At 42.0% G+C, this 27,591-nt stretch overlaps 8 non-coding genes and 1 pseudogene across 8 annotated transcripts; 7 read left to right on the top strand and 2 right to left on the bottom strand.

The window, feature by feature from the left end:
* Window positions 1-2,856: 2,856 nt before the first annotated feature.
* TRNAR-UCG (transfer RNA arginine (anticodon UCG)) lies at window positions 2,857-2,929 on the bottom strand. Its single transcript has one exon. It is a non-coding gene; the product is annotated as a tRNA-Arg (tRNA).
* Window positions 2,930-3,475: 546 nt separating this feature from the next.
* On the top strand, window positions 3,476-4,112 carry LOC144340676 (histone H3.3 type 1-like; annotated as a pseudogene).
* Window positions 4,113-6,301: 2,189 nt separating this feature from the next.
* Window positions 6,302-6,373, top strand: TRNAW-CCA (transfer RNA tryptophan (anticodon CCA)). Its single transcript has one exon. It is a non-coding gene; the product is annotated as a tRNA-Trp (tRNA).
* Window positions 6,374-10,702: 4,329 nt separating this feature from the next.
* TRNAM-CAU (transfer RNA methionine (anticodon CAU)) lies at window positions 10,703-10,774 on the top strand. Its single transcript has one exon. It is a non-coding gene; the product is annotated as a tRNA-Met (tRNA).
* A 444-nt stretch (window positions 10,775-11,218) lies between these two features.
* Window positions 11,219-11,300, top strand: TRNAS-UGA (transfer RNA serine (anticodon UGA)). Its single transcript has one exon. It is a non-coding gene; the product is annotated as a tRNA-Ser (tRNA).
* A 779-nt stretch (window positions 11,301-12,079) lies between these two features.
* Window positions 12,080-12,151, top strand: TRNAQ-UUG (transfer RNA glutamine (anticodon UUG)). The gene has a single exon. It is a non-coding gene; the product is annotated as a tRNA-Gln (tRNA).
* A 483-nt stretch (window positions 12,152-12,634) lies between these two features.
* On the top strand, window positions 12,635-12,706 carry TRNAQ-UUG (transfer RNA glutamine (anticodon UUG)). Its single transcript has one exon. It is a non-coding gene; the product is annotated as a tRNA-Gln (tRNA).
* A 5,964-nt stretch (window positions 12,707-18,670) lies between these two features.
* TRNAS-GCU (transfer RNA serine (anticodon GCU)) lies at window positions 18,671-18,752 on the top strand. The gene has a single exon. It is a non-coding gene; the product is annotated as a tRNA-Ser (tRNA).
* Window positions 18,753-24,297: 5,545 nt separating this feature from the next.
* On the bottom strand, window positions 24,298-24,370 carry TRNAR-UCG (transfer RNA arginine (anticodon UCG)). The gene has a single exon. It is a non-coding gene; the product is annotated as a tRNA-Arg (tRNA).
* Between the last annotated feature and the right edge of the window lie 3,221 nt (window positions 24,371-27,591).

Below are 27,591 nucleotides of genomic sequence, written 5' to 3' on the forward strand. Positions count from 1 at the left end.
TTTTTTCAAATTGTTTGTATGTGAAATAGCAAAAGCCAAGCGCTTTGCTAGGTGCTGCTCATTCAATGCAGAGCGAGATTTCTAAAGGATTACAGAAGTTAACAATGAAACAACTGAGTGCAAGTAAGTGCAGCCAGAACACAGTAAGTAGCCCACAGGAAGAGTTCTGAACCTCAACCACAAAGGTTTTAGTTGGTTGCCTGGAGGGTCACTTAATTACACTCCAAACTTCCCGAAGAAAGGTTCCAGTTTTACCTTATTTACCTCTGAGTCCTCCATAGGTGCCTAATAAGTATTTTTGGAATTCATTATACTTAAGCTCAGATCTGGATCTGAAGGATGTGTTAAAATGAGACAAATTGGCGTCGGGTGAGAAAATGGGGTAAGGTGGTGTTCCAAACCTAAACCTCATGGAATATGGGAGAAACTGAAGAAAATTCCCTATAGTTGAAACATTGCTTTTTGGAGGAGTACTGGGAAGGGCAGTGATGAGAGAGAACACCAGTAATGTAGTTGAGGGCAGATTATGTAGGTAGAGCTAAGTTAGCACTAACATAGAATGTGTTTCTGACTGTGTCCCTTACCTCATTTAATGCCTTTAAGGTACCTTGTGGCCTAGCGAGAAGATTGCCGATGACATGGGAGGCCTTCATCTTCTGCATCTGTCCGACCTTTTCAGCTCCTCTTCTGGTCACTCTGTCAAGGGAGCCTGGAACTACTGAGACGTGAAAGGACCAGCCCTATCTCAGATGGTGAGGGTTTCTTTACCCTGACCTCTGCAATGTTTGCTTGGAGCCCCCGTGCTCATCCTTCATGGCCTTTTTAAAAATAGCACAGCTTCTGTCAAGCCTTCTTGAAAAATTAAATTTTTTATTGTAAAAACTTTCAAACATATAAAGAATGTGAAAGAATAGGCAATTATCTGAATACTCATCACCCACATTCAATAATTAACATTTTGCCGTCTTAGTCTCATCTACCTATTTCTGCTGAATCATATGAAATTCACTTGCAGACATTATGATATATCACAACAAAATCCATAAACATGTGTCGCCTAAACATACATCTTTTATTTAACTACAATATCATTAACAAAACTTAAAAAAATCAAGCAATTCTTTAAAAATATCTCATATCTGGTTGGGTGCAGTGGCTCACACCTGTAACATTTGGGAATGCGGAGGCGGGAGGATTTCTTGACCCCAGGGTTTGGGAGCACCGGTAACAAAACAAGCTCTTCTCTTGTGCCTCTGTACAAAACAGATTTTAAAAAATCAGCCTGGCCTGGTGGCGCGCTCCTGTAATCCCAGCTACTCCGGAATTTTAGGCGGGAGGATGGCTTGAGCTCAGGAGGTTACAGTGATCGCGCCACTGCATTCCAGCCTGGGCGACCGAAAGAAACTCTAAATAAGTGAATAAAAACATCTAAGCATTTATTTGAATTTATCTAATATATTTTTAGAGTCAGTTTTTACGTTTCCTTACGTTCTTTCACATTAGAACAGTCTCCCAGCTGTTTATTATTTCCTCATGACATCTTTTAATCTCTTCCTTCCTGCCTTCCTGCCTTCCTGCCTGCCTCCCTTTCTTCCCCCGGCCTGGGCAACACAGGGAGATCGGTCTCTACAAAAAATAGAAAAATAATTAATCAGGCCGGGTGGTGTGTGCCTGTGGTCTCAGCTACTAGGGAGGCTGAGGTGAGGATCACGTGAGCACCGGAGATCGAGGCTGCAGTGAGCTGTGATTTCACCACTGCACTCCAGCCTGGGCGACAGAGCGAGACCCTGTCTCAAAACAAAACAAAGTAAGAAAAAAGGTCTAATTGTCTCATAGAATGTCCTACATTCTGGATTTCCTTATGGCATCTTTTAATTTATTTTTGCTCCTTTTAAATTAGAAGATAAATCTAAATGATTGCTCTTGTGATTAATTTGAGTGATTAGATTTAGGTTAAACATTTTTGCCCAGACGCTGTTCTTTACACTGTACTAGCTTCACATCAGGAGGCACTTGTTGGGATATCCTGCTGATGGTGGAGACCGAGTGGTGCCCCCCAGGGTTCTTTATTTCTCCCTTCGCAATTGACAAGTAATGTTGGGGTGGCCCTTAACACCATGAGCATATATTATTTCCCAACTACCTTTTCCTAATGGTTTTAAGGTCGTTAAGCTCATTCGTTGCTTTGGTCTATTATTTTTCTAAGGTTTGCAAATGGTGATTCTTCTAATTCTACCAGTCTTCTGTATTTGTTAGAAGACACTTTTGTCAAACGTGTGGACCTCTTTTCTGCCTTCTTTCGTACCCCAGTCTTTCCAAGAGGTTCCCATGGCAGCTTCACATTACCCCTGTCGTAACAGCCTTGAAACTCACGTAGGTCGGCGCTAAATTGTAATTGGGTCTGACGTGTTTGTGCGTTATGGTCTAGAGTGCATTCTACAGCCTGTAAGGTCTATAAATGGTTCTCATACTCGAGCGTGCAACCGAACCACTGGGTTAAAACCCAGAATCCTAGGGCCCACACACAGCGATTCTAAGTAGGTCAAGTGTAGTGCGGACTAGCGAGGGAGGTCGACCTCGAAAGCTGTTATTTTTAAGAAGCTCCCAGGTGATGTTACTGGTTCAGCGACTGGACCAAATTTTGAGTAGCGCTGGCCCAGAAGATGAACTGTATGGCGTTATGGTGGAGAGAGAGAGGATAAACAGACACGGGGCGGCTAAGTACAGGGCAAAGGCAAAGGGATTGTAGGAAGGGATCTACAATTACGATAATTTAGTGAAGTAAGTGGAAAGAGTACATTTCTGATTACCAGCTTTGAGGACGGAAAATAACACCAAAGCAGTCAGGCCCCCAAATAACCACGGAGGGATTCGAACCCTCAATCTTCTGATCCGAAGTCAGACGCCTTATCCATTAGGCCACGTGGTCTCGGGCTAGAAAGCGCATCAATTTTTTGACAGAAAATAATCTCCTCCCCATGAGCTGTAAATGTACTTAGTGAAATCACTGTTGTAAACCAAGGAATTTCCAACCCCTGAAAAAAACATCCTGGTTGGGGAGAGACAAAGTTTAATGGTTAAAAAACAAACAAACAACAACAAAAAAACAAGTACCGCAATTGGCCGGGCGCGGTGGCTCACGCGTGTAATCCCAGCACTTTGTGAGGCCGAGATAGGCGAATCACCAGGTCGGGAGTTCGAGACCAGCCTGGCCAACACTGTGAAACCCCGTCTCTTCTAAAAATACAAAAATTAGCAGGACGTGGTGGCGGGCGCCTGTAATCCCAGCTACTCGGGAGGCTGAGCCAGGAGAATGGATTGAAAACCCAGGAGGCGGAGGCGGAGGCGGAGGCGGAGGCGGAGGCGGAGGCGGAGGCGGAGGCGGAGGTTGCAGTAATCCGAGATCGTGCCCACTCCAGACTCCAGCCGGGGCGACGGTGCGCGACTCTGTCTAAAAAAAAAAAAAAATTACTGCAATTGTGTTCGCAGCCGCCGCCTTGCTGCCGTAGCTCTCTAACGCCAGCTCAGCGCGGCCTCTCGCTCGCCGAGCTCCAGCCAAAGGAGAAGGGGGGTAAGTAAGGAGGTCTCTGTACCATGGCTAGTACAAAGCCGACTGCCCGCAAATCCACCGGCAGATCCACCGGTGGTAAAGCACCCAGGAAGCAACTGGCCTACAAAAGCCGCTCGCAAGAGTGCGCCCACTACTGGAGGGGTGAAGAAACCTCATCGCTACAGGCCTGGTACAGTGGCACTCCGTGAAGTTATGATTTGCAAACTTCCCTTCCAGCGTCTGGTGCGAGAAATTGCTCAGGACTTTTAAAACAGATCTGCGCTTCCAGAGAGCAGCTATAGGTGCTTTGCAGGAGGCAAGTGAGGCCTATCTGGTTGGCCTTTTTGAAGACACCAACCTGTGTGCTATCCATGCCAAACGTGTAACAATTATGCCAAAAGACATCCAGCTAGCACGCCGCATACGTGGAGAACGTGCTTACGAATCCATCACGATGGGAAACATTTCATTAGAAAAAATTCTCTTCTTCCTGTTATTGGTAGTTCTGAACGTTATTTTTTTTCCCATGGGGTCAAAAGGTACCTAAGTGTATGATTCGAGTGGAAAAATAGGGGACAGAAATCAGATATTTGCAGTTTTTCCATTTTCATTTGGGTGTGAATTTTTAATATAAATTCGGAAACGTGCAGCATTAATGCAAGTTAAGATGTTTCAGTGAACAAGTTTCAGCGGTTCAACTTTATAATAATTATAAATAAACCTGTTAGATTTTTCTGGACAATGCCAGCATTTGGAATGCTTGAGTTGAGAGCTGGAGAGGCGAAGGCAGAACCAGACTGCTTTCCACATGCAGGGAACCACCACTGCCTTACAATGCTTCCAGGTAAAGACTGCGGGTTAAACACAAGAATTTACTTCTGCATACTCCGCAAATCTCACTCAAACAACACTAAAATATACATCCAAATAGGGAGAGGAGATAACAGAAACAAAAGTTTGTCATCTGGAAAGCTAATTGAGGAGTCGGTGATTTTGAGAGCCTTGAGAAAGCTAAATCCTAAACCAGGAGTGGGAAAAGCAAAGAGACAGTAGATTTTCACCACGGAGCCCCCATTTATATCCCCTTTCCCTATGCCAGGCTCGGAAATTGTCAGTACAGCTTCGTCTGGAAACTACCTGTGTGAACTGAATTTAGCCTTCCTCCAAACCCCCAAGTTCATATGTTGAAGCCCTAATCTCTAGTACTTCATAATGTGACAGTATTTCATCTGCGAAATGGGGAAATAGAATGAAATAATGTTTATCAATAAGTAAATAAATAAATAAAGGGAAAAAGAATGTGACAGTATTTGGAGATAGGGTCTTTGAAGGGGGTAATAAAGGTAATTTGAGATCATGAAAGTAGGGCCCTAATCGTAAGGGCAGGTGTCCTTATAGGAAGAGATTAGAACACGGACACACAAAGAAAAAATCATTTAAAGGTAGAGGGAGAAGATAGTCACCTGCAAGCCAACAAAAAAGGCCTCAGGGGAGAAAAAAAAAATCAAACAGGTAAGTTCTTTGATCTCGGACTGCTAGTGTCCAGAAATGTGAGAAAGTGATTTCTGTTGTCTAAGCCACCCAGTCTGTAGTATTTGTTACAGGAGCACAGTTAACTAATACACTGTCCTTCTTCCATTTTAGAAGGCTGGACGTTTCTTTTCTTTTTTTCTTTTCTTTTCTTCTTCTTGTTTTTTTTTTTTTTTTTTGAGACGGAGTTTCGCACTTATTGCCCAGGCTGGAGTGCAGTGAGTGGCACGATCTCGGCTCACCGCAACCCCTGCCTCCTGGGTTCAAGCGATTCTCCTGCCTCAGCCTCCCGAGTAGCTGGGATTACAGGCATGCGCCACCACGCCCGGCTAATTTTGTATTTTTAGTAGAGAGGGGGGTTTCTCCATATCGGTCAGGCTGGTCTTGAACTCCCGACCCCAGGTGATCCGCCCGCCTCGGCCTCCCAGAGCCAACGCGCCCGGCCTTATTTTCTTGAAAGAGCAAAATATCGGGTTTCTAGGCTGGAACAGTCATTCTCAAACTTTTTCCTACATCCCAATCTCCTGGAAGGCTAGTTAAAACAGACTGGTGGGACCCACGCCCAGTTTCTGATTCAGTAGGCGTGAGGTTCCGCTTTTCCTAGCTTCCCTGCTGCTTCCGACCCTGAGGCGCTTTTTGAGAATAGCTAGGCTGGAGGAAGTTAATCCACGAGGCTAGAGGAAAACAGTGAGTTCAGTAAATGTTAGCGGCTTGTTTTGGGTTATTTTTGTGAACTGAATGGCTCGTGTACACAATAGAGACCAAAAGGCCCGTGGATTTGGACTGAGAAGTGAGCCTTTAGGCAAGAGATATTATTCATGTTAGGAGTTTGAATCCCAGTAGGTTGAGGATGGGGCGGGTGTGCGCATAGGTTTGAGTGAAGTAAGTGCTAGCTAGGCCAGGTCCTGCGGGGCAGTGCAAGCCTGGAATTCTCTTCCTGAAGAGGGAGTCGTCTAGCGCATTTACAGAAAGTGGTACTACAAACTTCATAACCGTTCTTATTACTGTTTCACCGCAAATCTAAACTTGAACTTGAGAAACAACTGTTTTTCATATATGGAGCATTTATTTGGGTTTGGGGTTAATGTTTAATCCGGACACTCCCTTATTTTTCTCAACAAAGCCTTAGCGAAACTGTGAAAAGAGATCAAATCAAATAATGAAATTGGGAGGAAGATAAGATTAGATTCTTACTTGAAAACGAAAAGCTGCTGCTCCAGTGACCTCGTGGCGCAACGGTAGCGCGTCTGACTCCAGATCAGAAGGTTGCGTGTTCAAATCACGTCGGGGTCAGGGGTGGTTGTGTTTTGGAAGGGGGCAAAATGATCTGAACTGAGATATACTTAGTCAACGCGAGATAAAGAACTCAAGACATTGACAGAAAGGACACGTTTTGTTTTCTGCATTCACAGATGAGTGAGATCTGTCACTTTTGCCCTTGGCTTGCTGTTATGACTCTAAAATGAATTCACCTCGTGGACAGTCTATCTTTGGCCACCTCTTCAAAGGGAGATTAAACGCTCTCTTCTGGCATTAGATAACTTTTCCTACACGTAACCCCCTAAAAGTTGGCGCTTTTTCCATGCTCATGCCCTGCCCTCTTTGCTTCCTGACTCTTCCTTTGCTTATCTGCCTGCAACACTTCATGCCTTCTCAGTTTCATCCCCACTCGACCTGGAGTCAGGAACTTGCAGCCATCCTGGGCATTACCTCTTCTTCGCTTGGAGTCCCAAGTTGTGCTGAGTTTTATCTCCTCATATTTCATATCCCATTTATTCACTTCTCTCAATTATTACAGTGGCCTATTTGCTTCCATTTATTATCTCTTGCCAAGGATATTGACATAAACCTTTTTTTTTTTTTTTTTTTTGTCGCCCAGGCTTGGGGTGCAGTGGCGGGATCTTGGCTCCCTGCAACCTCTGCCTCTCAGGTTCAAGCAATCCTCCTGCCTCAGCTTCCCGACTAGCTGGGACTACAGGCATGCACCACCATGCCCAGCTAATTTTTGTATTTTTAGTAGAGATAGGGTTTCACTATGTTGGCCAGGCTGGTCTCGAATTCCTGACCTCAGGTGATCTGCCTGCCTCGGCCTCCCAAAGTGCTGCGATTACAGGCATGAGCCACTGCGCCCTGTCCACTTGTCATTTTTTTTTTTTTAAGGAAGCAAGCATTTTCTATTTTACTGTATTCCTAAAAGGTGTATAATTAGAGTTCTGTTAAAGTTCTATACTATTATTGCACAGTAATTATTTTATTGCTCCAGATTTCACGGTTAGTAATTGTATTGGTTTGCTAGGGCTGCCATAACAAGTACCATATACTGGGAGGCTTAAATGACAGAAATTTATTTGCTCACACTGATGCCACCTTGGCAGAATTATAAGTAATGACAGAAATCTAACATGACTGACTCCATCTTGCTTCTGCACTTCATAAGCTAAATTGTTTTGTTTGTTTGTTTTGTTTTTTTGCTTATTTTAGGGCAGAGGCCAAGAGAATTACAAGAGGAATTCAGTTTACAGATACACTTTGAGGCAAGGAAAACTGGCCTCCACCTTCTTTTGTGGAGATTGAAGCTGCATTCACAAGAATAGGTAAGAATTATGGTAGGGTCCTGAACTTTGCTCAAGAATAGGCATAGACAATAACCTGCCATTGCTTAGCTTGTTTTTCTGTAAGTTTTTTACTGCCCCAGGGTCACTAACTGGGGGTTGCAAGATTTATAACTTCCCGGCCTAGAGCAGTGGCTTATGCCTACAATCCCTGCACTTTGGGAGGCCGAGGTGGGTGGATCACCCAAGGTCAGGAGTTCGAGACCAATCTGGCCAACATGATGAAACCCCGTCTCTACTAAAAATACAAAAAATTAACCGGGCGTGGTGGCGCCTGTAATCCCAGCTATTTGGGAGGCCTGAGGCAGGAGAATCATTTGAACCCAGGAGGCGGAGGTTGCAGTGCGCTGACACCACGCCACTGCACTCCAGCCTGGGCAACAAGAGTGAAACTGCATCTCAAAAAATAAAAACAAAATGAAAACCTGGCATTTGAGACGTTTCTGAGATTTAGCTTTTCAGCAGATCAAGAGATGCCACTTGATCCTGAGACCCCTGTACCCAGTACAGATTTTAATCCATACAAAATTCCAATAAAGAAGAGTAAAGCATGAAATGAACTCAACTTAAATTTGTGCAGAAGTGACTGAGTATTTTTTTTTTCTTTTTTCTTGAGATGAAATCTTGCTCTTATTGCCCAGGCTGGAGTGCAATGGTGCAATCTCGGCTCATTGCAACTTCCACCTCCCAGGTTCAAGGGATTCTCCTGCCTCAGCCTCCTAAGTAGCTGGGATTACAGGCACCTGCCACCACGCCCGGCTAATTTTTGTATTTTTAGTACAGACAGGTTTTCACCATGTTGGCTAGGCTGGTCTCGAACTCCTGACCTCAGGTAATCCGCCCGCCTTGGCCTCCCAATGTGCTGGGATTACAGGCATGAGCCACTGCGCCCAGCCTGTGACTGAGCATTTTAAAGACAAAATGAAGGAACAGAAAAGGGGGTGAGCAGTGCTCAGTGGAGTGAAAAATTACAAAAATCAGAAAGAGGAGATTAGTTCATATGAAACCCATCTACGTTTGCTAACTGGTGCTGACAGAAGTTAAGCTCCTACCTTCCCAAAGAAGTGGGTGACGGGCTTTATTTTCAGGTGTTGTTTGGAAAAACAGTACATTCTTTTGGCAGTCTTGATTTTTCTCCAGCAGGCACTTTAAAGGGGACTACGGTCATCCTAGGGATGTGGTCTTGAGCTGTTAGAAATCATGTTAGTGTCTTTAGTCTTTAAAGGTCAAGGTTGAGGCTTAGTTGAGAAGAACGTACAGAAGAGCCTGACTAGAGTTTGATCAAGGAGAGTATCGTTTTCGTCTGACACAGCAGACATAGAGTGGCAGGCCAGGTCTCCCTAATGGCTGAACAGGCAGGCCTCCATGACAACAGTGTCAGCACTGACTGAGTGGTTAAGTTAAATATTAAAAGAAAGAAAAAAAAAAAAGCCAGTGCCCTTATACAAAGGCTATGTGTCTTTAAATGCATGCACATTTACATGTAGACATATAGCTTCGTATGTCTTTAAATGCATGCCAAGAGTATGTCTTTAAATGCATGCACACTTACATGTAGACATATAGCTTAGAAGGTATATAAGCTCTGGAAAACTTTGTGATTTTGGGTTGGTCTGGCCATAATTTCCCAGCCTTTTCCGTGTACCCCATTACAAAAATAAACTCCCAGCCAGGCACCGTGGCTCACATCTGCAATTCCTGCACTTTGCCGGTCACATCGCCTGAGGTCAGGAGTTCGAGACCAGCCTGGCCAACATGGTGAAATCCCATTTCTACTAAAAATATAAAAATTACCCGGGCATGGTGGCATGCACCTGTAATCCTAGCTACTTGGGAGGCTGAGACAGGAGAATCACTTGAACCCGGGAGGTGGAGGTTGCAGTGAGCCGAGATGGTGCCACTGCACTCTAACCCAGGCGACAGAGCAAGACTCAGTCTCAAAAAAAAAAAAAAAAAAAAAAAGGCCATAACTGAGGCTTCCACTCAACAGCCAAGTGGATGAGCTTGATTTCCTTCCCGAAACTCAAACTTTCTCTCTCCCCTCCCCTCCCCTCCCCTTTCTCCTTTGTCACCCAGGCTGGAGTGCATTTGATGGGCCATCTCCGCTCACTGCAACCTCCTCCTTCCGGGTTCAAGCGATTCTCGTGCTTCAGCCTCCCAAGTAGCTGGGATTACAGGCGCGCGCCACCCACCACGCCCGGCTAATTTTTGTATTTTTAATAGAGACAGGGTGTCACCGTGTTGGGCAGGCTGGTCTCGAACTCCTGACCTCAAGCTATCCACCCGCCTCGGCCTCCCAAAATGCTGGGATTACAGGCTTGAGTGTCTTTTTCACTTCGAAAGTCTCCAAGGGTCACGTATCAGCAGACTTTCTGTTTACTTCTATGTTCAAAGGTTTACTCAGAATATTTAGACATAATATTTGATTGGATTTTTAAAACATTATAGACAGAGAACATACATTGTCACTTTTTAAAGGACGATATGATAGATAAAAAAGAAAACAAACCCATGCAATTACTTTTAGCACCAGTAGTTGAGTGGTAGAATTCTCACCTGCCGAGAGGGAGATTCAGTTTCGGTTCCCCCTCGATGCAACTGTAGTTTTTTTTTTTTTTTCCACTGAACATTTTCGATGAAAATCGCAAGTAAAAAATGTCTGGAAGTAATAACGACTCCCTCTGGTATCCAGGAATGGCTGAAATTTGCCCAAGCATTTATAATTTCACCTTTATAAATTATGCCAATTAGCCTGCACTTATTTTTCCAGTAACTCGAAACATGCTTCCGTCGGAACTCCGGAGAACTTCAACCTTAGCTGATTCGAATTTATCGAGGAAGAATTCTAAACTGCTGGTGTTTAGAAGTGGCGTGCAGCCCCATATGGATGGCCAGTGTGCACTTCTCATTCTCCAGGATAATTTGGCAAAAGACAAGAAATCATTTAAAGTTAGGAAGATGCCAGAAATTGTAGCCTTTACTACATCCATGACAAGAGTGCTGTTGTGACAGCAGAGTGGCGCAGCGGAAGCGTGCTGGGCCCATAACCCAGAGGTCGATGGATCGAAACCATCCTCTGCTATGTGGCGTTGTATATTTTACTTGAAGACTAGGACACTGCAAAATAGGAGTTTTAAATGAGGCATGCTAAACGTTAGCCGACCTGACCCGTGTATAAGAATCCACAAGGTATTCTGGTGGAAATGCAAATTTGCAGTCTTCAGTGTCTGTAATCCTACTAATTAGGTGTGGAGAGCCTTTCAGCCAGCCTCTTAGATTTGGAGACCATTTAGGGGTTGGCGTGTGGCCGCCTCTTAAAGTCTTTCGTACTTCCTCCATCAGACAAGTCTTGCAATTTGCAATATCTCTTTTAGCCAATATCTAAATCTTTAAAATTTTGATTCTGTTTTTTAACCAGGAAGAGAAACTTTCCAGAGTTGTTATCTTGTCCAACGAATTTAAAGATGTCTGTGAAAAGAAACATATATTCCTCATGGGAATATATCCAGGGTGCTGAAGGAGGCACGTAGTCGTGGCCGAGTGGTTAAGGCGATGGACTTGAAATCCATTGGGGTCTCCCCGCGCAGGTTCGAATCCTGCCGACTACGGTGTGTGTTTTTTTTTTCTTTCAGGTAGAGGAAATGCGGTACACTACCTGTGCAATCACACAGAATAACATGGAGTAGTAGTTTTTATTTTTCTGTTATCTTTCTCCATAAAAGTGGAAGCAGATAGTTTTAGTTCTTTTGTATAACAAGACTTAGAGAAAGATTTTCAAAGTGTTACATGGGCAAGCACTTGAAAACACAAGTAATTTCTGACACTGCTATAAAAATGATGGAAAAACGCTCAAGTTGTTTTGCCTTTAAGTCTTCTTGAAATGCTGTCTCCGTATCTGAAATTCAGCTCACGTCTGACTTCCAAAACCGTGCTTGCCTTTAACTTATGGAATCAATATCTCAAACAGATCCTTTCTGGTTCGCCTCCTATCATCCTACTTTCAGAGGCCAGAATTGCAGAGGAAACACCAGATAGAGAATCTCCAAAACTGTTGCATAGATGTTTTAAGAGATGTCTAAGTGTTGATATTTTCTTTTATAAACTTAAGTAGATTAAACGTATCGTGACCTAAAAGTTCAGCAAATGCACAGTTCTGATTAATCAAGGAACGCTCCTATTCATAATCTCCGTGGGCAGATCCGAACAAGTTTTGGGAAAGGTGAGTTCTGTTCTTGCTTTCCGCCTGCCGGAGCAGTTTTGTTGCTTTCTCGGAATCTGAGACTATGCACCTATTTTGAGAGGCCAAAGTAAACAGCACTCTCAATGGATCAGTTCCACGTACTACATTCATGCTATCAAAAATATGCTAGGATGGTATTGTGGTGTTGGCCCCATGGTGTAATGGTTAGCACTCTGGACTTTGAATCCAGCGATCCGAGTTCAAATCTCGGTGGGACCTCTAACACTTTTAGTGCTCTTTCCTTCTCTCAAATTAACATTGTACACAGAAGAGCGTGCACCTGATCACTTAAGCTCGTTAACATCCCATCCCAGTAGGCAGCACGATGCTTCCCTGCAGAACAGCATCCTCTAATTTTTCACCTGTAATTTCACATCTGTCCTCTCTTGCCTCTCCTCTCTTGTTGGACGCAAGTTCCTCAGATTTAGATTATCATAAGCAAGTTTAAGGATACGTGTTACACCTACCAGACCTCAGTTCTTTCTTTTTTTTGAACAATACTCAAACAGCTTCAAGTTTTATCACTTTCTAAGATGGACTTGGTCCAGGTATGTTTGTAGTGCACGTGAGTCTCTTGGAGCCTCTACTATATGGGATACAGATAATATTAATTTAATAAATATTAATAGAATACTGTATAGAATATATGACATGCTCTGTAATCAATATTTATAGATATTCATGAAATTGATAATGGAAGGTGGCCCCATGGTGTAATGGTTAGCACTCTGGACTTTGAATCCAGCGATCTGAGTTCAAATCTCGGTGGGACCTATTCTAATTTTGGTGACCCATCCTTCGTTCTTCTCATAAATCGCCAACACACTCTGGTCTGTGGATTTACCTTCTCATTCGCAGTTTCTTCTCCCGATTAGCAAGTGTCATGTAACTCCCGATTGTCATTTCTAGCTTCTGACTAGTATCATGTCCTTGTACATTCTTGGTCTTTTCTCTTAGCATCCACTCTTCCCTGACTTCCCAAAGGCAGCCAGGGTGTTATTTGCGTGCTCAGGGTGCTTAATGGTTTATGTGTCAGAGGTCCCTCCTGCGAATCTTTTCTTCTTTGGAGGTCCCTCAAAATGCAAGGATTTACATAAGAATTGTAGTAGCAAGCGCCTCATGTAAGGGTCCCATAGTATATGGGTTAGCACTCGGGGTTCTGAATCCAGGAATTTGAGTCCAAATCTCTTTGGGATTTTAGCAACATCTTGGTCAATTTTCCTCTGTGGTTCTCTTAAATCATTAACCCACCTTCGAGGTGTACCCACTTGGCTGCAAGTGCTGCCAATCAACATGGCACCCTGTCCTGGAGAAAACTGTCTCTATCTACTGACCTCTGAAATTTTAGCCCTATTCCTATTTTACTTGATGTCTCTTTTTGCCTTTTTGCCCAGTTTCTCAGATTCTGGTAAGTTAGAATCTTGGCCCCAGTGATTAAGAGTTCATGTTTTACAGCCCCCAGTCTCAGTTTCTTCCTTTTCTAGAGCTTGTTTAAAGCGTTCCATCTGCTTCTAATTACTAACACTGTCCTTAAAATGTTTGCACTGCACAGCGCTACAGTTGTACACATCTTAGAGCCTCTGCTATCTCTGCTCAGCTGGGGTTCCACCCAAACTCCTTAAACTAATGCATTGTCCACATTATTTGAAAGATTAACTGTTACGTTAAAAGTACACATCAGTCTTTCAGTAGGGATTCAATTTCAATGTCCTAGTGACTTAATGGCTAGCACCTAGGCTTCAAATTTCAGTGGACCTGTCTAAGTTTTGGTGACCTTGCTCTTGAGTTTACCCAAATGGAGAAGTACGCTTGGGCATGTATAGATAGTCTCACATACTTGCACTTGTTTTCTGGAGCAACATCCAGCTTCTTGCTCTTTCCTCTGGCTACTGAAAGTTGTCCTCTGCCCATCACCCTCATGTATCCCTAGAAGCTCTTCTTTTGAAAGCTTTGCTTTGCTTTGCTGGAGCCTGAAGTCAGTTAGATCACTGTAAGTTAATCATCTGCTGGGATGAGTAAAGGTTCATGTATCAGAGGACCCACCTATGACTTTCGTATTCTTCAGAGCTCACTCCGAATGCTCTGCATGCTATATTTGGACTTGGGCATGAAAATGTGTAAACCACAAATTGAGTCATCTGAGAGCCTGCATTTTTCTCCCCATGCGAAGCTATTAGTGTTCCTTACATTGAATCTATGCCCATTTTAAAGATTAACTGACCAGATGCAATAGTATACAAGTCTTCACTAGAACCTTTGTTATACAAAGGTACCATGGTATAACGGTTAACATTCTGGACTCCAAATACAGCAATCACAACTGTCAATGGGACTCTAAATTCCTTCTGTTGACTCTCTCTACTGTTCAAAACGTATCCTCCAGGGCTCTCAATGACAGCAAAAGTAGAGCTCCGTGAACTCCTCTGGCCTCTAAAAATTGTTCCAGAAAAAAGCCCTGTAGACTTCCTTCTGCCTGTTTAGCCCTATTTCATGGTGCTATCTTAGTTACTCTTTATTAGCTTCCTATTGCTTACCAGAAATTTGGTGGTTTAAGACAATATGAATTTATTTGTTGTTATTTATTTATTTATTTATTTTTGAGACAGAGTCTCGCTCTGTCGCGCAGGCTGGAGTGCAATGGCACAGTCTCATCTCACTGCAACCTCCGCCTCCCGGGTTCAAGCCATTCTCCTGCCTCAGCCTCCTGAGTAGCTGGGATTACAGGCGCCTGCCACAACACCTGGCTAATTTTTTGTATTTTTAGTAGGGACGGGGTTTCACTATGTTGGCCAGGCTGGTCTTGAACTCCTGACCTCGTGATCTGACCACCTCGGCCTCCCAAGGTGCTGAGATTACAGGCGTGAGCCACTGCATCTGGCCTATTTTATTTATTTTTTAAAATAGGATCTCACACTATCACTCAGGCTGGACTGTAGTGACACAATCATAGCTCATTGCAGCCTCAAACTCCTGGGTTCAAATAATCGCCCCCCTTCAGCCTCCCAAGTAGCTAGGACTATAGGTGCACACCACCATCCCTGGCTAAGACAACATCAATTAAATTTTTTTTGCCGTTTTGGATATCAGAAGTCTACAATAAAAGTATTAGCAGGGCTGTGTATCTTCTGGAGACATCATGAGATAATTCATTTTCCTGGCTTTTTCAGCTTCTAGTACTCCCTTCCTTGCATCACTTATTGCTTCTAAACTCACATTTTCTTCTCCTGACTCTGAAGCTCCTGCCTTCCTTTTATAAGGACCCTCTTGATTACATTGGACCCACTTAGATAATACAAGATAATCTCCCCATCTCAAAATCTTCAGTGAAAATCCATTTGCAAAATTCCTTTGACCACTTAAGGTAACATAAGGTAACATATTCACAGGTTCTGGTGATTGGTTGTGGACCTATTTTGGGGGTCATTATTTAGCCTACCATACCCTCTATAAATAAATAGGGGGCATTTGTTAATGCTCTTTAGATTTAATCTATTGGTCATGGCTTTTTTCAAAAGATAATGTATAGATTTACACCAAGCTTATACACAAGTCTTTCAATAGGAGAATCTTACGGAAAGGGTCTATGATGTCATGATTAGCATCTGAACTCAGATTTGGCAAATTTATGACTATGATGTCTGGTATTTTTCTCAACTATACTCCCTTCCAGCCATAGGATCTACTGCTCTCTGGCTGATCAGGCCTGCCTAAATATATTAGTTATCTGTTGTATAAGAAATTGCCCCCAAATTGGCAGCTTAAAACAACAGACACATATCTCACATATCATGAAAGTGATATCCTATCACATTTCCTATATTCTGTAGGTTAGGAGCAGGTCACTAGATCCAGCCAACATTCAAAGGGAGGAGATTACACAGGAAGTGTGGCCAACACACTGTTAAACACTCTAGAGACCTTAGGGCAGAATAAGCCCCAATTGGAACTGGTCTAATGCTATGACTGATACTTTGCAGACACCTTCTTTTGCTTGGTCACTAAGTGCTGTATTGGGAGCAATTCCTGGTACCTTTCAATTGGGAAAATTATCTCTTGCCCTCACCATTTTTTTTTCTTTTTTTTTTTTTTTGAGACGGAGTCTCTGGCGTGGAGTGCACTGTCATGATCTCCCCCAGGCTGGAGTGCACTGGCATGATCTTGGCTCACTGCAAGCTTCGCCTCCCAAGTTCACACCATTCTCCTGCCTCAGCCTCCCGAGTAGCTGGGACTACAGGTGCCCGACACCACGCCCGGCTAATTTTTTGTATTTTTAGTAGAGACGGAGTTTCACCAAGTTAGCCAGGATGGTCTCAATCTCCTGACCTTGTGATGCGCCTGCCTCGGCCTCCGAAAGTGTTGGGATTACAGGCGTGAGCCACTGCACCTGGCTGCCCTCATCTTTTTAAAACTAGTTTTCCTCTGTGTATCTTCCTTTATAATCAAGCCAGTATTGAAGAACTCGACTGCTACTCTCTTTTAATATCATGCCTGAACAAGTGAATTAGAATCTATACGGATAATGCCCTTACATGAATACTTCTCAGAAGTTCCCTATGAATTCAAATGTGGAGCATAGAGAACCACTGAGCTAATTTTCCCGTGACCACCCTATTTAACTTGCCACCACTCCTATGCATATACCATCCTCTGATATACTGTGTATTTTGCTTTTTTTTTTTTTTTGGTGAGACAAGGTCTCACTTTGTCACCCATGCTAGAGTGCAGTGGTGCAATGTTGGCTCACTGAACCTCAACCTCCCGGGTTCAAGCGATCCTCCCTCCTCAGCCTCCTGAGTAGCTGGGACTACAGATGTGTGCCACCATGCCCAGCAAATTTTGGTATTTTTTGTAGAGATGGGGTTTCACCATGGTGCCCAGGCTGGTCTCGAACTCTTGAGTTTGAAGAATCCGCCTGCCTCGGCTTCCCAAAATGCTATGATTATAGGCATGAGATACTGTTCTCTGCCTATATTTAGCTTTATAAATTGTTTATTGCTTATTTCTACATAATTAGGTTTCACCAGGACAGGGAATTTTGTGTGTGGCATATACATTTGTTCTTAGAACAATGCCTGGAACATACACAATGCTCAGTAAATATTCATCAAAAGATTGAATGAATCAAAGAACCAATGAACCCTTCAGGTCCAGGTTTGTTTATCACGCTTTATAATTCCTAATCCAAACACAGTCAAGACCAAGCAGTATTTTTTCTTTCCAGGACACTTCAGAATTTGTTGCTAACTGAAGCTTTAAAAAAATGAAAATTCGTACATTTCTTTCCTGCTATGTTTTGATGATGATTTGATGCCTAATATGTCTGATATTTTTAAGGTAATTTCTTGATACCTCCTTAGGGTATACAGTTTGAATCCTGATCATATCCTTAATTGCCTTGCTTTGCTTTGCTTTGCTTTTGAGACAGGGTCTTATTTTGTCACTCTGTTACCCAAGCTGGAGTGCAGTAGTATGATTACGGCTTGATGCAGGCTCGCCTTCCCAGGCTCAGCTGATTCTCTCACCACAGCCTTCCAAGTAGCTGGGACTACAGGCACCAGCCACCACACCCTGTTAATTTTCTGTATATTTTGTGGAGTCGGAGTCTGGTCATCTTGCCTAAGCGATCTTCCAGCCTTGGCCTCCCAAAGTGATGGGATTACAGGTGTGAGCCACTGTGCCCGGCCTTATTTTTTTAATGCTACATCACTTCAAAACACACACATACACAATATTATTGTTTTTGTAATTTTATTGGGTATAGGTGAGAAAACAGCCCCTGGTATCCAGGAACTGGTCTGACCCTATTCAGTAGGCCTGCATATTGTCAGGAACTGGCCAGGCCATGGGGTTCTTCTGTTGTGCCTAATCTCACAGAACATTAGCATCAGACTGACTTTTCTGATTGTGATGAAATGAGTCAGAAACAACCAAAGAAAGGTTGGGCACGGTGGCTTATGCCTGTAATCCCAGCACTTTGGGTAAACCAAGGTGGGTGGATGGCTTGAGCCTAGGAGTTTGAGGCCAGCCTGGGCAACACAGTGATGTAGTGAGAGCTTGTCTCTATAAAATAAATTTATTTTTTTAAACTTAGAATGTAAATGAAATACAAAAAGATAATAAAAATGACAACATTCAGGATCATTTTCACCACATTTCTTTGTACAGAATAAGCAAAAACAAAACAAAAATCCCTCAGATGGCTTGGATTCTTCAAGATACAGTCCAAAATCTAGGATCTGACACTCAGAACCAATCACAATTTGACTGTAACCCATCACTTCAACACTTTACCAGTCACCCACTTGGGCTTCTAGGAGAGACAATGGTTATTTCTCAGATGCATTAGTGCCATCATATGGCAGGCATCCCTCTGGGAATCCTACCGAGGAGTGTCCAGGAATGCAACAATAGACATACCTGGTTTAATGATGGTGTTCATATACATGACGTAAGAAAAAAGACAAAATCCAATTTGATTTAAAAAACAGGAGCAGTCACTAATTCATTTTTCCTTTTAAATTTCTCTTATTTTTCCCTTAGAAAGTGTACTTTGTCATCTTTATTAGGGTCTATTCCTCCCTCCCAGTCTCCTCTTTAGTTTTTCTTCCTTTATGAGAGTAAGAGGGCCATTTATCCATTGTTTCCGTCACTGAAAACATTTAACAAAAGAATAGGAATTGCCGAATGAAAGTGCTGAGAAAAGAAACATCACATATATCGTGAGGCAGTAGGGTCTGTGACGAGGTGGCCGAGTGGTTAAGGCGATGGACTGCTAATCCATTGTGCTTTGCACGCGTGGGTTCGAATCCCATCCTCGTCGCTCTGGTTTCCGTTCCCGTTAGGCTTTTTAAGGTTTCCTCTTGAGTGACATGGTATCGAGTATATCTTCCTGTTTGCTCACTGAGAATGAAGTGTATTTAGCTCCCTTAAGAGAAGTATTCTTCAGTACGTAGTAGAACACTAACCTGTGCTGGCACTAACAACCTTCTGTAGGTAACGAATACTGATCCTATTTTATAAAGGACGGAAAAATTACAGTATTTTCAGCTACGCTCCCTCCGCGCAGGCAGAAGTGTATCCACCGCTGCTCCAGATTCGCAAGACTCTGTTGTAGTTGAAAACTGATTTCCGACCCTCTGATTTGTTGCTTAATCCCCTAAGTAGCGCCTGGCCTTTCTCCTTATCTAGCTGTGATCCGGTGATTGTTAATTATACATAACTGGGGATATTTCTCAAAATGCTCGTGTCTCCTCCCCTCCCCCAGACCCAGTTAAATCGAAATCTTTAGGGAGTAGAGTCTAGTGGTCGTTTTGCAAGTGCCTTGGGTCTCCCGGGTTAAGAACCATCACTGACCTCACTTCCTTCTTAGTTTTGGTTTCACTGTTTTGGCAGTTTTCATCATAAATGTGTAATCATAAGGAATTGGGCCTGGTGCAGTGGCTCATGCCTGTAATCCTTGCACTTTGGAAGGTCGAGACTGGAGGATCACTTGAGTCCAGGAGTTCGAGACCAACCTGAGTAATATATCAAGGGCCCCCACAACCCCACCCTCCCCGTATTAAAAAAACAAAAACAAACAAACAAAAACCACAAAAACACAAAAAAACAACAACAAAAAGAGAGAGAGAGAGAGAAAGAAAGAAAGAAAAAGGAATTGGTTACATATGCCATGTCATTCCTAAATAATGAAGCCCATAGGACCATTAAAATTTATGTTACATAAAAATCACACCCAAAAAAGACTGCTAAACTTGCTAAATAAATATTTAAAACTGCCATTTAGCCTGTATCTAAACATCCCATATCTAAACAAAAAACACAAAAATTGGTTATGCTTATGCCATGCAAAACTTTTCAACTTAAAAAAAAAATTCTTTTTTTTTTTTTTTCATGTGGTTTATCAGAGGCTCTGTTGTCTTCCACGTTTAACACATCTCCCCTTAATCTGGTTTAGTGGTGGACAAAGGGGAGGTGTTACATAAAAGTTAGCTGCTTCTATGTCTGTGATGTTTAATGTTTCAGAATTCAAGACTGTTGACAAATTCCTGACAAAGATCACCACAGACACACCTGTAGAAAAGCAAAATTAGATTTGTTGGTTTGTTGCAATGAGGGAGAGAATAGGCTGGGTGTGGTGGCTCACACCTATAATCCCAGCGCTTTGGGAGGCGGAGGCGGGCAGACACATGAGGTCAGGGTTTGAGCCTGCATGGTGAAACTCCTTCTCTACTAAAAATACAAAAATTAGCTGGGTTTTGGTGGCACATGCCTGTAATTCCAGCTACTTGGGAGGCTGAGGCATGAGAATTGCTTGAATCTAGGAGGTGGGTGAGCCTAGATCATTTGAATCCAGGAAGTTGTGGTGAGCCTATATTGCGTCACTGCACTCTGGCCTGGGCGACGGAGTGAGATTCTGTCTCAAAAACAGACAAACAAACAAACAAACAAACAGAGAGGATAAAGCAGGATTCTCGCTATAACTGGTAAAGAAGCAGTAGTCATATTTACCAGAAAGGAGGAGATGTTTGGTTACTTTTGTTATTTGACGATGTCCTTGTTTCTTATTTTTACTCAGCACAATTATGAATTGTCTTGTTTTTATCTCAAGGCATAATGGCCACAAAGTGTCCTTGCCTGTTGGTGTTTTTTGAGATTGGTTATACCCAATATGAGTTGACCAGAGCTTTGCTGTGAGAGCCAGGCCAGCTCCTAGCAACTCCAAGTCCTAGTTGTTAATGTCAGACCAGTTCTGGCTATTGGGGCTGTTTTTCTCTTCCTCAAGATATAGGTTAATTTGTAAGTTTGGTAAATTCTTCATTTCTTTCCATATCTAAGCCCTTTGCCTAACAACTCTGCAATTCCTCCCAAAGAGATGTGATATATTTCCATATCACTTTGACTTTGGCCTTGGGCGTGAGAACGACTTTGGTCAATGTGATGTTAGCAGGGATAAGTCAATTAGGGCCTTTAAATATGCCTGCAGAGTTGGGTATCCATATGCACCTCTGCCATCTTCATGAGAGAAATTTTCCCTTGGGTAGCTGCTGTCTTTTCACACTTTGCCCCAGAAAGAATGTGCTTTGAACTAACTAGAGTTCCTACTGTGAAGCGCAGAGGAGGTAAGCTGAAGTGTACTTACATCTTAAGGTACAGCCATTCATACACTCTGGCCAAGAGCTGTTGACCTTCAGTTGACACACACAGATGCTTATTGTTATATGTTTTTAAGCATTTGTGTGTGTGTGTGTTTTAATGGAGCAATAGCTGACTGAAACATAGTCTTTGCTCCTTGCAAGTCATAATAAAAATCTTTATGGTTTTGGCTGAGCATGCTGGCTCACATCTGTAACCCAGTACTTTGGGAATTGAGGCAGGAGGATTGCTTGAGTCCAGGAGTTCAAGATAAGCCTGAGCAACATAGCGAGACCCTGTCTCTACAAAAAATAAATTAGCTGGATGTGACGGCACGCACCTGTAGTTCTGGTTACTCGGGAGGCTGATGCAGGAGGATTGGTGGTTGAGGCTGCAGGGAACCATGATTGCACCACTGCATTCCAGCCTGGGTGACAAAGTGAGACCCTACATCATAAAAATATGTAATACAATTTTTATGTTTTTGAACTGTAGTGGAGGCAAAATTTTACCTCTATTTTTATTACAATTTCTCCAACTGAACCTGAGAATTAAATTGATGTAAGGCAGATTAATACAAAAAGACCATACGAATTCGTTTAATACAAGTTTTCTGTGGCACAAGAGCCTTCATTGGAAAATGAAGATACTACAGCACAGTGAGAGTGGAACACTTACATGCTGAAATAGAAAGTGGTAAACTATGTAAATGTAACACCGCAAAGGGGGTTGGGCTTGGGTAGTTACTTGGGTAGAGAAGTGGCTGAGAGGATAAAGGCTCATTTAACAAGATTTGTTTACACAGATTTCCCTCAGCCTCAGTTTCCCTACAAATTAGAATGAATGATACTTTCATTCTAGTTTAGGGGGGACTTATTTCACAGAGGAATTTAATCTTCTGCTTTTAAGAAACAGAGTGAGAGTCAGAGTGATATTCTTGCACCTGCTATTTTTCAAGTGCCTTTAACTCAAAATAGTCACTGTGCCAGAGGGGCATAGTTTTTAACTCCTTCAGAACATATCTCTTCTATATAAAGTATAATTTACTTATATAATCTACTTATTCATTTTGTGTTTTCTGTGTTGCCTCCGCCTCTCTTCCTTCAACTCCAAACCTCTTAAGGACATGAGTTTTTGTGTACTTTTGTTACTGTGGTCTGAAAATAGGTGAGTAATGTACAATAAAGTATTTTGAGAGACAGAGAGCTCACATTCACATAACTTTTATTAATGTATGTAGATTGTTATAATTGTTTTATTTTATTAGTTATTACTATTAATCTCTTTAAATGCCTAATTTATAAATTAAACTTTATCTTACGAGTGTATGTATAGGAAAAAACATAGTGTATATAGAGTTCAGCACTATCCAAGGTTTCAGGCATCCACTGGGGTCTTGGAACATAACTCCTGTAAATAAGGGGGGCTACTCTATTAAATTCATGAATCTCTTAATCCCCTGTGCAACTGGACGCAACTCCCAGTGTTCGTGATACACATCTAGAAATCTTTCTTCTTGATTTATTTTCTTCCAGTCTCTTTTTTTTAATTCACCTTCAAAAGATGTTTTTTATGTTTTTTTTTTTTTTTTTTCCTGAATCCCACTCTCAAAGCAGAAAGGCTTGCACATTCATCAAAGGGTGCATATATTTTTATTTTGGTGGATTTGGGACAAGCTCCTAAATTCCAGTGACCATTTAAGACTCAGGATGTCCACACATTTCCCTATCTTTTTCACTTTTCTCCCTTTTGGCACTCCCAGTCTAGAAAGGCTCTCTCCTCCTTTTGGTATTCTTTGCTCTCAGTGCAGTAGAAAAAGAAAGAAAAAGAAAAGAAAAAGAGTTATGACAGGCAAATTTTTGTGTTCTTGCATCAGAATTTCCACTTTCATTAAATGCTTCAGGGAGGCTGTGGGGCCCCTGGAAAAAGTCTTGTTCATCCTCTGGTACACAGGATTAAATACTCATCAGAGAGAGAGGAGGAAGCTTTTTCCTGTTCTTAGAATCAAGAAAAAAGGTGGGGTATGTAATTCTCAAGTATCACTGTATTCATTTTAAAAGGTTACTCTTCTTTTGAGGTTATATACTTTCTCTAGTTTATAAAAGAATGCTCAGTGCAAATGGTGGGTTTTGCCATTAACAAGGGAGAACATGGTTTTGCATGACATTAGGACATTGACACTTTTTAATCCAATAAATTTCAAAGTCTGGTAACCAATGCTCAATCCATACATTTTTTATACAATTTGGAATCTACAGATGACTAGAGGAAACCAGAATCAAACAGAGCTAAGGAAGAAGCTGGGGACAGGGAGAGGTAATTATTACTAGTTTTAATATTCTTAGCTTTGACCTAGAAACAAACTTATAGACTCCATGTGATTTGAATCAATGATCTCATCTGGATGGAGTCAAATGTCTTATGTTTCATCACGATGTCAGCAATTGGAAATTACTTTTCCTTAATCCTAAATTATTATTAAATTCAGGCACACAAAATGTTATTTAGGAATACAAAATGTGTTTTTATGTATTTTGCACAGGTGTGTTCCCTGTCTTTTCCTGTTTGCACACACACACTATAACCAGTTGCGCTATTTTAATTACCTTTATATTTTTGCTTTGTAATATAAAATTCAATATTAGCTATTCTCATCCTTTTGATGGCAACACATCCAAAACAAAAAAAATTAAAATAGAGAATAAGAACCAGTAACATAGGCTTCAGCAGCTGCCAAAACTCCTTAGCACACGTGCACTTAGACTAAAAAAGAAGTGTGAAGTGTGAAGAGGTTTTGACCTAGTGCTAAATCAGAGGAAGCAACAAGTTTCCTACTGTGATAGCCATTGGGGCCTGGCATTAGTCTGAGACACTACAGTTTGAGAAAGCTTGGCTTATAGATCTGAATTTCTTTTTTTTAAGGAATTCAATCCTTGAATTGAATCCAAGCCTACAAAACCGAAACACAAGTGCTTAAAATCCAAACTTGGGGAGAACCTGACAGTTCCAAAATACTGGATGGCTGTATTTCAGTTTTGACTTTCCAGTCTTTCTGCACTCTGTCACTTGTTCTCCTAAGGCCTTTGAGAATGTCTCCTTATTCCCTTTAAAGGAGAGGAGGAAGAAGGAGGAAAAAAAATGATTCAGAAAACCCATAAAATGGATGATTTTTTATTTTTTTCTTGCAATGAAATAGGTAATAGAATTTTCAGGCCCCCAAAACGCACCCCGTTTAACCACGAAGGGATTCGAACCCTCAATCTTCTGATCCGAAGTCAGACGCCTTATCCATTAGGCCACGTGGTCCTCTCCGACTCATCTGCTGCTGCAATACTTAGAAAATAAAAGGAACTTCTCCCTCATCCCCGCCCCTCCTGTTGGCATCCGCAGCGCCCGTGTCTTCGCGAATTAGAAAATGAAAACTTGAGATTACGTGGGATATTTGGGGCCACAGAATCGGGATTTATAAATGGTTGGGATCGACAACTATTTCAGTCTTGTGGTAATATGACTACTCCTTGGAGAGAAAAGTCGTTTGTTCTATGACTCCCAAGGCAGAAGAAGTGGGGTTTATGGCATCTAAAAGATGCTGAAATTTTGCATAGTGAATGCATCGAAGGATATTTTAAAATAAGCTTATTCAAGGTTTCTTCCCTATGATGCTCATCCACATTTATCATTTACAGGCTCTAGGTTCTTGCAGGGTCGGTCCAGACAGTTGTTAAGAAAACTGCATCTGGAAGGCAGTTTCACCACAAGGCAACATCTGCACCAAGGTCTTTCTCGCCATCCTGCATGGCTATCTGCAGACTCCAGAGACAATTATCTCCTTCCCATGTTGTTCTGGTACTTTCTCTGATTGTGATAATGTGATATCAGAGCACTTTTCGTGATATGGTCCTGTTTAGAAAGGAAAGAAAATACTTTCCTTGGTGTTTCTCAGGAGTGCCGAGCGGACTAGAGCCATTACCATTTTTTGAAGTTCCCATATATTAAGAAGTGAAGGAACATGAAATAGAAATGCAAAAATTTTTATTAACAATTTTTACATTTAATGGATGAATCAACACAAAAATGTAATGCATTAGCATCATACTACAGAGAATATATTTATAGAATTTATAATGTTCTGTAGATCTCTTGACCCCATAATAGCATATAAAGTTCTATTTTGGGTGGCTTCTTTCAAGCCTGTCAGTGACTCTCTGTGAAGTCAAGTACTTTATTTGAAGATAATGTCAACAGTCTACATATAAGACATTTTCTTAATTTTCCTAAACCCCAGATACTGGGAATAATGGTTCTCCTGGCTCATTTGTGATGAGTCTTGGTTTCTCTTGATTAGCAAATATAGCGGCTTCTGGTGCACAGAAATTGGGCCTTTTACATAGTCTTTCTTTCCCTATCCATAGAAAAACATCTGACAAATAGTTCAATAAAAATATGCTGAATTTTTCACTTATTTTTGAATTCTGCAATCATCTCCAATGTGAGATTATTATTATTATTATTTTTGAGACAGAGTAGCCCAGGCTGGAGTGCAGTGGTGCCACCTCGGCTCACCGAAACCTCCATCTCCCAGTTCAAGCGATTCTCCTGCCTCAGCCTCCCAAGTAGCTGGGATTACAGGCACCCACCACCATGCCCAGCTAATTTTTGTGTTTTTAGTAGAGACAGGGTTTCACTGTGTTGGCCAGGCTGGTCTCGAACTCCTGACCTGAGGTGATCCACAGGCGTGAGCCACCGCGCCCAGCCAATGTGATAACTATTTAACAAGATTCTTCTATTCTACAAAAGTCTTTGTTGCTCTCTCTCTCTCTTCCTCCTTCCTGGAGAAGATTGATTGAAAGGCTATTGCAATATTTGGATGACCCATAAACCATTATGGGTAGTGTTTGTAGAAGTATCGAGGAGTGGTTGAATTCTGGGTATGTTTTGAAGGGTTTGTGATTACATTGGTGTGAAAGAAATAGAAAAGTCATATATATATCTCTCCAGTTTCTTTTGCTGTAACAACACAGTTTGCATTTACTGAGACAGGAATGACTTCAGAAAGAGCATTTGGAGGGTGGGGTGTGTATGTGTGTGGTGGGGATCTAGAATCTGTTTCAGCATTTACTTCAAGTTGTGTATTGAACATTCACGTGGAGACGACTAGTGTGGAGTGGTCAGCCTTAAACAAATAAATATAGTCCCAAACTTTCCCTCTCCCAAGTTAGAAAAGAAGTGACTTGCTGAAAAATAAACCAATCAAGGACCAGATCACAAACATGAAAACGCCAAAGACTTTTTTTCCTTTATTTCCCCCCTTATTGATTGATTGATTGATTGCTGCACCTCCTGGAATGGGACAGAGACTTTTTTTTCTCAGGAGAGAATTGGAATAATATTCTTTGTTCACAATTGGTCAGTGGTTTCCTGTTGCTCACTGAAAAATAAAATCTAAGTGTTTGCCTTGTATACTCACCCCCTTATGACCTGTTCTTTCCCTTTTTGTTCTGCCATAACTCCAGACCAATTTTAGGTATTGTAAGACCTAAAATTTCAACTGCTGCCTTGAGATTTTTGACCCTCACAGGGCTCCCCAAAAATGCTTATCCACATGTTCCCCTGTCTTGATAGCTATGACTCCCACAAGCAGGAAAGGTTCCCTACTTGGCCAGTTCCCTTATCTGCCAGACCAGCTGCATCTCACTCAGGCCTCAACCTAATGGATTTCATCTCACTGCCAGTCTCCCAAACTGTTAAAGCAAGCCAGCTAGATTCTCTGGAGGGAACCAGGAGTCACCTTACCCTCTGATGACTACAAACCCTACCTCTCACAGCCCCTCCTAGTTCATTCTGCTCCTGAGTGCAAACCTTCTGTGGCCTTGCATGGTGTGCAGTGCCCTCTTCTTCCAGGCTGTGAGTATATATGACTAATAAATTTCTGCCAGTCTCATTTATCCAGTGTTGAGTGTCATGTGTCAAGCCTTCTTACTATTTAGGGCAGGAGAATTTATTGTCTATCTACAGGTGCATAGGAGGTGATCAGAACATAGCCACTTTTCTCTCCAAATCCCTCTCCCTCACATGACCTCACCTCCATACTTCATCACACTGAATTATTTGTAGTTCCTTAAAAACCTTTAACTATTCTGCTTCCTTGTATTTATTTCTTTTTGCTAGAGTTCTCTTCTTGGCTATATGGCAAGTTCTTACTGATTCAAGTTTTGGCTCAAAACGTGCCACCATTTCAGAATTAGACAATTGCCAGGGCAAAATTAATGCAGCAACCCTGTTTTAGTTTTCATTTATCTCTGTAGATAAGTGCCATGGTGATGACCCTTACTAAAATATTGGTATGTTCGCATACTTACTGGGTAATAATGTTATTCTATATATCTCAGGTACTGAGTTGCTATGAACTAGGTTGTCAGCATATTTAAAGTAAATATGATGATTTATGATGTGCACCTGGTATCTGGTTCCAAATGGCTGGCCACATGGTAGCTATGACTAGGTCCCCTTAACAACTTTGACTCTAA

Source organism: Macaca mulatta, chromosome 4, assembly GCF_049350105.2.
Source record: "Macaca mulatta isolate MMU2019108-1 chromosome 4, T2T-MMU8v2.0, whole genome shotgun sequence".
Taxonomy (NCBI): Eukaryota; Metazoa; Chordata; class Mammalia; order Primates; family Cercopithecidae; genus Macaca; species Macaca mulatta.